The following is a 13,980-nucleotide window of genomic DNA, read 5'->3' on the forward strand; positions in this document are numbered from 1 at the left end:
CACTCTCTCGATCTCAGATCCCACGCATTCTCTCTTGTTTCTGAATTCGAAAAGCACCATATGACAAGGATCTATTTAAGGCAATATATAAAACAAATAATACATGTTTTTTTCATTCGTGCAATGGACAGAATATTTCATTCAGTGAAAGAGGAAATTTTTTTATCCATTCAGCTCAGCTGCGCCTCATTGAATAGATCATTTCATCTTTCACCTCATTAAATATTCTGTCCATTGCACTCATATAAACATTCATTATTTGTATACCATTGAATACAACATTTTTACAAACATTGTCAGGATGTATCGTATGCTACCTATCAGACTCGAGGTGCTCAGTTAAAAACACAAGAGAATACAAGTGTTTTTTGACCAGACAGTAAGGTTATTCCTGTGCAAGTAAAGGTTAAACTCTATCCAATACAGGAGTTCCAAGTAAGAGCAATGCAGCAAACGAAATCCAATAAATTGTTCTGTATTGCCAGCATGCAGGATTGAGTACGGACGTCAAACCTCCCTCATATATTTCACTGAGCACCAGCATTTTCAGATCAGCTACCATGTATTACTGGAACACAATGCACCAAAGTAAAACATACATAGAGGAAAAGCATTGTACCAAAATATGAGGCATTCACAAATGGTGTAAAAAATGATGGTTGTTTTTTCAGTGTTGCTTTATAATTCAAAGACAGCTGATGGCTTGTAATATTATGTGTGCAAATAGGGAGAAAAAATGAAAAATTATAGTTTAGTCTTGAATCTCACAATTACAGAGAAAAAAGAAGAACAGCTATGAACACAAAAGCAAACAGATTAACAGAATCACAAGGAGAGCAAAATTACCCCATTGAGGATGGGTTGATTTTGCTACAATACGCATTTCCCACAGACACTTGCCCAAGTATACTCGGGACTCATCCTCAACAGGTTAATAAATTTTTTTGAATGGAGCAAGGGATGGAAGCAAAACCTTTGTACAAATGAGCCTATTTTAAAAAGAAAAGAGGCTCACTTGGTTTCTTTATTTGACATTTAATCGTGGATTGTAATGATGTTCTTAACCCATTGAGGACGAGTCCCGAGTATACCCAGGCAGGGGTCTATGGGAAATGCGTGTTGTAGTAAAATCAACGGGTTAATTTAGTAGCCAATAAAGGCAAACTTAAGAGAACTTGATATATATCGTTTACACCTGTCCTTTTTATTTGTTCAATCTGCTAACAACCTGTATACCACATTATATTCTTCTCTTGTGTGACTCTGTGTCATACTATAAGAGAAAATTTTGCATTGAAAGTGCATTGGACATTTCCTTGCTGCAGTGTTTATTTTCAAACTGGCAACTAACATAGAAGAAAGAGACTAAACAATCTTCTTACAATTTAACTGTCTTCAAGGCACAATACTCTGTAAAGTGTGATACTCTGTACATCCCCAGTCTTCTAAACAAAATCTTTCAACAATGAATCAAATGATAACAGACTCGGTAAAGTACAAGTGTTCAGTTTTTCGAGACAGCAATATGAAACAGAATCCCTATAGGTCAAACTGAGATGAGAGCCCATGAATCATAAATGAGTTTATATAAGCCACACTGTTTATTTGACAAGGAGCATACGGAGGCAGCCCAGCAAATTGGCAAGAGACAAAAAGAGCATGAAAGACCGTTACTGGCAAAGTTCAACGATAGTTCAACTGCACCTCCGGTGTGAAATCTTAGCATTTCTTTTGATAGCCATGAGAAAAGTCAATTTGACCCATCAGATCCCAGTAACCATATTCTGGTTGTGTACTTTAAAAAAGGTATTTTCATGGCATGAGATTTTTGTAAATTGGAGCCCACAGCCTTTTTTTTTTTTTTTTGCAGCATGATATTTCCATTATGTACAATGTATTGTCACTGGAATTCAACGCATATAGCATAGACAAGAACTTTCATGTGCATTTTAATTTTGCAAATCCCGGTTCTCGAGAAATCTGTGAAATTAAAATACATGTGAACATTCCTTATTTTGCAGGGGTTTTTTTTTTTGTTTTTGTTTTTTGTTTGTTTGGTTTTTTTTGGGGGGGGTGTTAATTTGTATTTTTCAGTGCTGGTGCTTCTTACAGCAGAGTAAAAAGATGTATACAATGTATCTTTCATCGAAGTACATTGATGGAGGGGCGGGGGGGGGGTCATCTGATGAGCCTGACACCCACCAGTCACACAGCTCATGAACTCAACACGAAAGAAAAAAAGGTCCATGAGACATACAGCCAACGAGTCAAATGGTCCATGAGCTTGACACCAGGCAAATAAGGCCCATGAATCATACTAGACAGAAAAGGCCCACAAGATCGACACTACATACATTGAGCCCCACGATGTAATGAGTGTCGCAGTCATGGGCCTTGTTTGCCTCAGAGTGTCAGACTCATGGGCCTTCTTTGCCTAGTGTTAGACACGTGGGTCTTGTTTGCCTACTGTCAGACTCATGGGCCTTATTTGCCTAGTGTCGAGCTTGCGGGACTTATGACTCGTGGGTGTCAGACATGTGACATGCAACCCTTTGATGTTCACGTATACTTGCTCATTTTGACTGTTGAATATTCAAAAGTGTCTAGATTGCTAACTATTCAACTGATCCCTAAATTGGCAACAAATTTTGAAAGATTACAGTTTACATTTCTCTCTCAAGATGGAAAACATCTGTTAATTTCTTTCTGATTTTGTGCAGATTTGAATAATTAAAAAGCTACATTTACTCTTTCAGTATAAGTTTGATATACACAATAAAAGTCAGAAGTGCCAATTTAAGGACAATCTGATAATTCTGCAGAAAACAATTCTTTGGGGGCTTATTGAGTCATGGGCGACACCTTTCCCAAAGTATATGGCAATGACTCAGAAAGTAAAGTCCAGTCACTAGCCATTTGAGATATTTTGTACTTTAGATAAGAAATAAAATTTTGCAAAATATATCCATAATCAAAGGCATTCTCGTGCAAAATTTGACAATTCATAATTACACTAAAACAGGAACTGTAATGGGATTATGAAAGTGCACATACAATGTACTGTATAAGCTGTTATTTTCACAAGGGTTTCATTTTCACAAATTTTGCGAATCACAGTGGGATCGCGAATTTAACAACACACAAAAATGTCTCCATGCGCTTGGGTAGTAGTACATTTATGTAAAGCGTTTGCGCCAATTAGCGAATACAACTCCTCGCAAAAAAGCCTATGGTCTCCTCATTCGTGAAAATATCTGTAAGCAAAAATAACAGCGTATACAGTACCAGGTTGTGAACACACGAAAGTACTGCCAAGTTCAAGGGGTTAGCGGTGAGACTATGCAGTGTGTGTTGTACACTATCTGTATGTCACTTGCACCAAAGTCCTATAGATACACTCACACACGCATTCACATGCATGTGTGTGTATATTATATGGAACATATATTTTACAGAAATGAAGTGCTTCATTTCTAGTTCCACTTCATTGCTCATCACAGTGACCATGCAGCTGTTTGCATCATAAATCATCGGTTCATATCCAGGATCACTAGCAGTAATGAGTATATTACATCCAGTTATAAACACAGTAGCTGGATGAGTGATGGTGATAATGAGTGTCCAAAAGAGAGTGTAAACAGGAGCTACGGTTGACCTGGGAAACTTCACTGGAGACAAGAGGGGCACATATTAACCCGTTGAGGACAGACTGATTTTGCTACAACGCAAATTTCCCATAGACACCTGCCCAAGTATACTCCGGACTCGTCCTCAATGGGTTAACCACACAGTATACATCATCAATATCACAGTCAATTTTTTTTTCAAATAAATGGCATTGAGATACCCACATGGACAAAGTCAGTAGTTGATGCCACATTCATATCTACCACAGACAAGTAAACCAGCACTAAGTAAATTCTATTCATAAAGAAGGCACCAACAAGATCACATACACTATCCGCAACTGACAAAGAGATATTGCCATTTATCTTGTGTTTGCAACACCTATATACTCCTAGAATCAGAGTAATCTAGGAATATTTGTGTGTGTGTGTGTGTGTGTGTGTGTGTGTGTGTGTGTATCGAGCCCGGCTTCCTCTCACAAAGAAAGCAATGCAGTTTTTATACATACTTAAGGTGGAAAAGGAAACGCACGAGATGAAACGCACGAGATATTGCTTGAAGGCAAGACACCAATGGGAGCTAGACCACAGGAACGAGAGTGAAATATATGTATTTCACCTGGAACGGATTGGTCACGCTACTCATGTCGTAAATCATCCGAGCACACATCGAGAACTCTGTGCGCAAACATGCGGAAAGTGTAACATAGCCACGCATCAATAATTCATAGTCATATATATAGACGGGTCGCGTATTCAGAGGATGTGTGTATCGTACATAGCATCAGCAAAAAAAAAAAAAGAATAGGAAAAGAACCTACTGTAATTACAGCAGATATCCTATCAATGGTTTCCAACTGGACCAGTGCAATTAGAAGCTTGACTTTCATATCTACTGAAGATTATTTCAGCATTACAGACATAAAAAACAACAACAAAAATAAACCGGGACAGCAGATAGAAGTCTCCACAAGGCCTATGAGTCATTGATAATATCACTGGTTCATATTCCGCATTATATCTACAAAACTACCAACATGGCACTCCCCCCCCCCCCCCCCCCCCCCCCCCCCCCCCCCCCCCCCCCCCCGTCCCCTTTTGACGAGATAGTTGAGCATCCAGCTTGGTACTTCACCAAAACTAAAGTTTTAATGATTGTGTAATGATGATGAATACAGACATTTCTAAAATAGGATATATAGGAATGATGCCATACACATATCTCATAGGAGTAGTTTTTGTGGACATACTAGATAAAGCCCCCTGTGGTATCAATTGCTTGAGGTAAAGTGCAATTAAAGCATTGTGTGTATCCAAGCTTGACTTTCACATTTATATCTAAAGATTATTTCAGCATTACACACAAAAACAAAAACAAAACAAAAACAAACTGGGACAGTAGATAGAAGTCTTCACAAGGCCTATGAGTCATTGACGATATTATTGGTTCACATTCTGCATTATATCTCAAGAAAAAAAAAAATACCAACAGAGTTCCCCCCCCCCCCATATTTTATTTTTGATGGGATAGTGGAGCATCTATCTCGGTCCTTCACTGATATCGATGCACGGAAGACTTAAATGGAGACAATCAAAATGGAGAGAAGACCTGGGAATCAGGGGCATCAAAAACCACTGGGAGCCAGAGAATTTGAAGAAGAGAGATGGAGAACGAGAGTGAAAAAGAAAAAAGACCGAGAACAAGAGAGGAAGATGAAGAGGGAGCCAAAAATGAGAGATGTAGGGAGAGTGAGAGAGGAAGATGGAAATGATATGCTCAATTCCATCCACTTGATCGGATCGGTACTAGCGCTTGCTTATACCATAAATCATTGGCACACATTAAGGAGCCTATAAATGCGGGGAGCGTAATGTACCCAGGCCAGAAGCTGGCGGTAGGATGGATGTTACCTGATCACAGGATGAGTGACAGGAAGGCCCGCTGGCCCTCAAATTCGTTGACAGATGAATTTTTACATCATTTGACTTGTCAACACATCACACATAAAGAAGAGTGTAGGGTACACTACATAGTGTGTTTACACTAGCTTGTTTTCTCATGACTTGCTTTGCAAATGGCTTATTTTTACCTCTAAACAATATGAACGAGAATAAACAATTAAGTAAACCTGTGATCAAACACTCCTTAGTAGTATGATTACAGATGACAGATTACTCACGACTGATAATTACTGTGAAATAGAAAATTCTTCACACATTCCATGTATGTGATCAAAATTTAAAGGAATGTATTACACTTTGTACTGGATGGAGTGGCCACAATTAAGAAAAATGTTCATACATCAAAGGGATCGTACAGTTTTGGTTGAGACCTAACTTCAGGTTTCTAATAGTTTTGGGTGAGATAATGAGAAACCTCCTATGAAATATGAAAGATCATGTAATTCTAAGAGACATTCAACGTTTATTTCATGAAAATTGGTTCTGAAATGGCTGAGGTACCCAAAACAGAGTAATCCTAATAAAAGGTGGGACCAAGCTTTTATTATGATCACTTTATTTTACTTTGTTTTTTGATGTCTCAGCCATTCCAAAACCAATTTTCATCAAATAAACTTTAAACTTGTCTTAGAATGGTGTGCTCTGCACTATTTCATAAGTGGTTTCTTGGTATCTCACAAAAAGTTAAAAGCCCAATCCTCGCCTCCACCAATACTGTACCATCCCTTTAAGTGCAAACATGCCACAACAACAATATACAGCTGACACACACACACACACACACACACACACACAAATGCGTTTCTCATTGAGTTTCTTCTTTTTTTTTTGCATTTAACAGATAACATTAATATGCAATTCTTTAGGCCCTTTGATTAACTTTTTCTTGGCATGTATTTCTCCTGCTTTACATTCCTTACCCTGGATACACCATCTCTAGCACTTTGGTGACATCTTTTACACTTTTATGTTTTAATTTGGCCTTCTTTAACATACATTATCCACTCTTATAATATATCCCATTCCTCCCTGAGTATCTCTCATCTTTCCTCTTTCCCACCCCCAGCCCTGGCCTGCTCCGCCCTTTCATACCCATCACTGGAGATAAACCCAGATAATCTGTCTGACAGGGAGATTTGCACTCTCGAAACACCTCCCCCCCCCCCATCCCCCCCCCCTCTCAAAAAAACAACAACAAAATGAAACAAAACAAAAATGCACAGACTCCCGTGGGAGGTTGCCATGACGCAGGAGAACGAGACGAGACCGACCTGTGAAGAGACAAGCTTCCAGCCTCCAGACATTCTCACCTCAAACCTGTCTGCCCCACTTCTCTTCTACTTGCCCCCCCCCCCCCCTTTTCTTACCCCTCCGACAAAGAGTTAGGAAAGTAGCACTAAACCCATCAGGCATGCGCACACACACACACACACACACACACACACACACACACTTTACAGTGATAAGATAGTACACCTGTCTTATTCCCCCCCCCCTCCACTTTTCTATCTTCACATGTTCTTTCAAGCCATCCCCCCTCCACACATACGTACACACATGCCTTTCAAAAAAGAAGAAGGAAAAAAAGGGGGGACATACAAGTGTCATTACACCAGTGGTACAGTTCCTGGATGCCTGTGTGCATGATAAAATTAGACTATGTGGTCTGCATTTAAAGGGATCGTATAGTTTTGGTTGAGACCTAATTCAGGTTTCTAACATTTTTTGGTGAGATGATGAGAAACCTCTTATGAAGTATGAAAGAGCATGTAATTCCACGAGGAATTCAACGTTTATTTGGTGAAAATTGGTTTTGAAATGGCTGAGATATCCAAAACAGAGCAATTCTAATAAGTGTGGCACCCACACTTTATTACGATTGCTTTGTTTTACTTTGTTTTTGGATGTTTCAATCATTTCCAAACCCGATTTTCATCAAATAAACTTTGAATTCCTCTTTAAATGGTATGCTCTGTACTATTTCATAAGTGTTTTCTTGGTATCTCGCAAAAAGTTAAAAGCGCAATTTTCATCTCCACCAAAACTGTACCATCCCTTTAATATAGAGCAGGACAGAGTATATGGGGGGGGGGCAAAAATTAGCTTTTTCACAAACAGATACATACATACACACATACATACATAAATACAGTATACACATACATGTACACAATTTACCAGTCCTAGAATGCATCTTCAATCATTTTTGTGATCTCACCTCCATGCTACAGTTTCCAATGGGTTTGCAAGTATTTTTGTTTCCACAAACGTATACACATTCAGGACATAGTCTAGTTCCTATGTAAGGACCAATAGGTGCGCAAAGAGCACTCTATCACAAAATAGTTTGACGTATTTAAATGCTAGGATACACAGAATGTTGGAGGGATTATGAGGTGGGGATCTATAGGATATGACAATAAGTTCTGAAAAGCATCTTCAGACTTCGGTAAGCTCTGATATCTTGTCTTATGCCTCAACTTCCTCAATGACACAACCCAACTTTGGTTGACTCAAACTCAGTAATTTTGGCCTAAACTCTATGCTGAATTCAATCCCAATACAAGGGTTTAGAGCAATGGCAAAAACAAGTTTTACATCAAAAGATCTGCAAATATAAAGGTTATTTCCAGTGCCTGCTATCTTAAAGTCATTTCTAATATCATCACGCCATTTCTCTTTCATTTTTCAGTAACAGAATAGGTTATTTTGCTAAGAGCTAAGACCACCAAATCCTCTGTACATTTTGATGTACTCTCTTATAATTTTGAGGTTTTGATCAAACATTCCTATGCTCATGAATAGATGCTCACACTGAAGACAAATTCCATCAAATACTCGTGAACAAAGAACACATAAAAAGCAGCTCAAAAAGTCAGAAAAGAAGGGTAGAGAAAGAAAAAGAAAAGCCTATCATTGTCGATAAAGAAATCACAGTTAGCTTTGAATAAAGGGTAATATTAAGCAATTTGGTAAATACAAAGTGGAAAGAAGATTGTTTACTTTCTTTACTTTTCAGGATTATACAAGCCAATGTGTCCAGTGTATTTGTCAAATAACCAAAGTTTCTTGTAGTGTCATTTATTCCTAAAAATGGCATAAAACATATATATTTTTTTTAAAAGCCTCCCTTTAATCCTGCAAATATTTCAGACTCAATAACGAAAATGAAATATTAGCTCCTTCGTCGATGACTGGGTTTAGGTGAGCAAAACGTGATTTGCTGTGACAACAGCTACGATCCACTCAAGATTTGTTTATCTTACATGATGTTTTATGTCACTCGTATTCTCGTGGCCAGGACGAATGCCGCGAGCCTCGTTCTTGTTATCTCCTCCCTACTCCTTCAGCTGCGACATGAAAGAAGTACCCGTAAGATTGCGTCCTCTGCCTACACCCATCACCCACCCCCCACCACAACCACCATCAATTACACTGAATACATCGTCACTCTCCAACCTACACAGACAGCCAGCAATACTGAATGGGATTAATTGAATGAAAGATATATATCTCATGACATCGCTGTCACAAACAAATCGTAGCTTCACGCCCTTGTAGAGACTGTCCAAGCACTGGGTCTCTGCCCTGTCTTCCCCTACACAACACAATTACTGTGGAAAAAGGCACTACTCTCATGCTTGGTACTAAATTTGTAGATATTAGGTCTATAACTCAGAAAGATGAAAGAAGCTGTCCTTTTGAGAAGCTGTTCTTTTAAAGGCATAATTTACCATTTGCAGTTGAAACAAAAATCCAGCATTAGTGCTTCAAAATAGTTCTAAAATATGAGTTAGGGATAGAAACAACAACTGTAAAAATTTGAATCCGTATAATCTATGCAAGTGTTGTTAAATACACAAAATGTGAACAATAGTTATAATAAGAATGTTTCAAGGCTAAACCGTGTACAGTTACAGTTTATTGAGAAAAACACTGATATCTCCTTATATTTTAGGCTTTATTGCGAAAATTTTATATGGTAGGATGCTTTGTGATACAACAATACTACACATGGGCATCAAATGTGATATCTTGAACATCTTTGAAATCACTGCTCCCAAAGGTAAACTGGACCTTTAAGAAGCAACTGAGGCCATATACTGCATCTCATTCTGTTCACGTAAACACTGGGGAAACTAAAGAATCAGCTCACAACCCTGTGCTTGTCAACAAATGGGTCTGAACTGAAGAGACTATATTCTAACAACCTTGGGCTTGTCAAAGTGTGGGTCTGAATCAATAGTTAAATTCTCATTGCATTCAAAATAATGCGTTATTTCAGGTCGCTATTAGGATTGCGACTCAAATTATGAAATTTTGACAAATGAGAACAGAAACGTTATTTGCAAGATTTGGGTCACAATCCAAATCACATTACTTTGTGTGATTTTCTGCAAAAAGATGCGAAGTTGAGCAGTAAGAAAGGTGACCACAAAAACTTTTGAAATTCTATATCATTCCTTTGTCGCTCCTTGCTGTGATATCTACTAGCTGTGGTGTGCCACGTTATACAAATTGGCTTTGTGACATAGACTAGTAAGCATACCATACACAATTGCGACCTAGGAAGTTTCAAAATTTTTGCAGGGAGAATAATGAATCAAAATGACACAACCCTGATTTTGGCCAAAATTTAAAAATCTTTGCAATGAAAATGGCACTACTGAGACCATCTTCACATTCTGTTTTTGTTTTGTTTTTTGACAAAAAAAAATCATGATGATTAATGCATGAATGTCATGCTGCATTGTTTATTTCTGCCAATCAAGCAGTTCAAACCCATCTGTACCTTGACAAAGACCTCAACTATCTTGCTGAAAGCTAACGGCACCTTTCCTTTTTGCTTTCTTCATTTTTGTCTGTTACCAGCGTGTTCATTAACTTGTCGAGGAAGACATTTCATTTGTAAGATGACATGGCTTGCGCATTTTCAACAAAGGCAAGGGTACTTCCACTTTCTTTACTCTCTCTCTCTCTCTAAACAAACTAATCAATGTTAGTATTACAGCAAGCAACAGTCACGGAATTCTGTCCCAGAGAAGGGCCGCGGACGATTTAAGCGATGACAGATGCTGGGAAATGTTGTGCGCCCGCACGTACCACCTTTCCACCATCACTTTAATTTGTTATTTTCAAGTCAACCTGTCCCGGCAGCAAAGGATCAACCGTTCCCGGTCAACCTCAAAAGGTTCTCGATGTCCTTCCGACGATGGGGATGAATTTCAGACAGTGAAGATTCACCCTAATTATTGCTGGATTTTCTTGTTGACAGGACAAGGAGGGAATAACCCGTGTGATGACAATAATTGATCTATGATGATCACAGACATGATTACAAGGGTATCTCATGGCATCACAAGTGCAGCTAACCCCTTCTCTGAAATCATTCAAACTCGATTTTCAAGTGCATGTAGAAAGTGTCTTGCAATACTGCTATATAATTGTATCCTCCGACGCCAAGTTACATTAGTTTAATTCATGACATCTTTCATTAAATCTTGGAGGGTTGTTTGTTGTTGTTGTTGTTGTTGTAGTCTTTATTCATTTCAGGAAAGAATAAATATTAGAAAATCAATGGCATTCATACCAGGAAATGACAGTAGTCATCACATGGATGTGTGTGGTATTTTGAAACTGTACTGGAACTTGATTTTAATTTTAAGCTTTACCACAGAATGCCAAAAACAAATCTTCACAAATTAAGTTTACATCTGTGCTATTCATCATATTTCATGGAAAGTGAATTGATGCAGTGCAGAAGGAATATCTTTTTAACACTGTGAGCAAAAGTATGCCAGTCGTCGTGTTCAGTCTTGGATTAGATTTGTAGTCTCCTATATTTTGCCAATTTCATTTAGCAAATCTGTATATTTTTTCTCTAAGTCTGACATCATTCAGAAGTCAAGAAGAAGCAATATTGTCTAGATGCATCTATATTCATTTATAAATCTATGTCTCTCTATCTATCTCTCATTCTATCTATTTATCTGTCTAACTCAATATGTAGTTTATATACAACTCTATATGCAAAATATATGTAGCCAACACATAGATAGATTTATATCATAATATATGTATGTTTGTTTATCAAATACACAGAGATATGCACAAGCATACACATAGTTTAATATATCTTGCTACATTGTTTATCTAAACCTGTCGGTCTGTTGGTATTAACTTGCGCATATTCACGTTGGTTACACTTCTACACATGATTGTACATGTACATGTACATCCTCAAAATTTGCTGGTAGTTTCTGCACACATGTATTCATTCATCCTGTTCAGGCATATTGCGTGCATAATTTACCAACTGCTATGCATAGAATGTGAATTGGTGTCTTCTAGGGCTGCTATCCATTCTCTCTTTTTTTTTTTTTGTCCCCCCTACGATCATTTTTCCTGTTCGTCTCCACAACACCCTTGATCTCACCAACCGTCCAAGGCTGCTATCGATTCCCAGTGTAACCCCACCAAATCCCCTCACAGCTCCCCTTTCGGCACCCTGCTCATCTCCTCTAGCCTGGCAGAGTATAGGGAAGATGGAGCTTGTATTCTCTTTCTCTAATTTCGGCAAACTTTCAGATTTCAGACGCCATTCCCTCCCCCTCCCAACAAAAAGGAGATAGAATCACCCCACCCCACCCCTCCTCCCTCTCTAACTTCAGCAAAAAGATGGTTATGTTTGACACTTGCAAAATTCATGATCCTCTACTTCTTGGTCCTTCCGAGGGGACATCAGTACAATATTTCTTCTCATTTCTGCCAGTGCTTACATCCCCTCAGTCATCTCAGGTATAAGTCTATGATGCACAGGTTGCATCATCCTTTATACTGATCACCACCAGTCTCTCTCCATCATTGAATCTCTGGAAGATCATACAATAGTTACTCTGCAATGGTTCCTTACATCTTATTTGGCATTCATCTGCTCTGCCTCCTTATTTGCCTCTTTACTGTGCTTCTTCCTAACTCAGCACAGCCATGTCCTCAAATGAACAGCCAACAAAATGGAGATTTCTGTTAATTCTTTTTAACTCTTTATGCGCCATGGTGGAAACCCCCTGTGTGCCACATTATTCTCGGATACTAACGTAGTCATGCTTTGAGAAAACATTCTGCTGTTCAAATCTACTAACTTTTACAGATTTTTGTTAAGCTGGACATGGGATAATGGCAAGGTTGTAAAGAAAATGCTAAGCTTTGCTTCGATGTAACTTGTACGACATGTCTATGATTGTTTTTCTTTCAAATGACCAGCAGCTACATTCCTGTTAAGGCATGACTTTTGCACACAAAACAGAGACAGAAACTTAGAATTTACACACAAATCCAGAAGGGAACACTGCTTGTTAGTCAATCACCACGTAAAATGCAAGCTACTAGTGACAGGAAAGGAATCGCGATAAACGCTTCCATTGTACTATGGCATTTGGCGATTTATCAATCGATTTGGGCGGGTTTGTGCTTTTGAGCAGAATATGTGAAGTTGGCACACCCTCAACTGAGTCAAGCGTGCAAACGTGACATATAAAGAGTTAATCCCTTACCACTGAGACATTCTACACACAAGTGTATGTCCCCATAGGATAAGCACATGGTATGCACGACTCTGTAGATGATAGGTTCATCAACGCACACTGTAATGCATGACAGCATAGTACTACCTGGACTGCGATAATCCTTGGACCTGAGTGGAGATTAACTTATAAATGTTCGCTTAGATTAGTTTGTCCATGGCGAGCAGCAAATATTTTGAGTTTGAGGAATTAATCAAGAGGCCACGAGAGAACATGGCAAGTTATGATCAAGTATGAAAGCACATAGAGGGGTAATGCAATTAATATATCTCCTTCCAATAACCTCACACCCTTACCCCACCTCCACCTACTCCTTTCACTTCACCTCCATCTAGTCCACCTCTCTCTCCCCCTCTCTCTCTTTCTCTCCCCCTCTCTCCTTGTTTTTAAAAGGACTTTACACCTGTGCACCTTGGAAGTGTTTATTGGCAGCTCCTCTTCTCCTCCAGTAATTTTCGCCTTTCTCACTCGCCGAACTCACTCTGACACCTCATACCACATGTGGACACCGCCAGATCCCACGCGTATTCCCCCCTTCCCCTCTATTGCTGCGGCTTCCTTCCCCTCCCCTCCTCCCTCCCCCACCCGAACGTCCTCCATCTTCAACGTTTCTCTTTCATCCTCATCGAATCCAGCTCGGATCTTTTTACAAACGTAATTCATCTCCCGCCACCATCCTGATTGATTCTTTCCGTCTCTGTCGCAAAAGGAGCGCGGAGGGCCCGCTACACAAATATCGCGCTAATAATGCGCTCGAGATCCCCTAACACGCCCGATGCCAATACTCAAGAGAAGAGCAGCCTTCATAG

At 39.1% G+C, this 13,980-nt stretch overlaps 1 protein-coding gene across 2 annotated transcripts in view; it reads right to left on the reverse strand.

The window, feature by feature from the left end:
* LOC139727425 (sialidase-4-like) overlaps positions 1 to 13,980 on the reverse strand; it is a 76,639-nt gene that overhangs the window by 13,981 nt on the left and 48,678 nt on the right. The window lies entirely within an intron of this gene.

The sequence above is a fragment of the Diadema antillarum genome, unplaced genomic scaffold, assembly GCF_040938485.1.
Source record: "Diadema antillarum isolate AM-2024a unplaced genomic scaffold, OU_Dant_1.0 seq00000131_RagTag, whole genome shotgun sequence".
NCBI lineage: Eukaryota > Metazoa > Echinodermata > Echinoidea > Diadematoida > Diadematidae > Diadema > Diadema antillarum.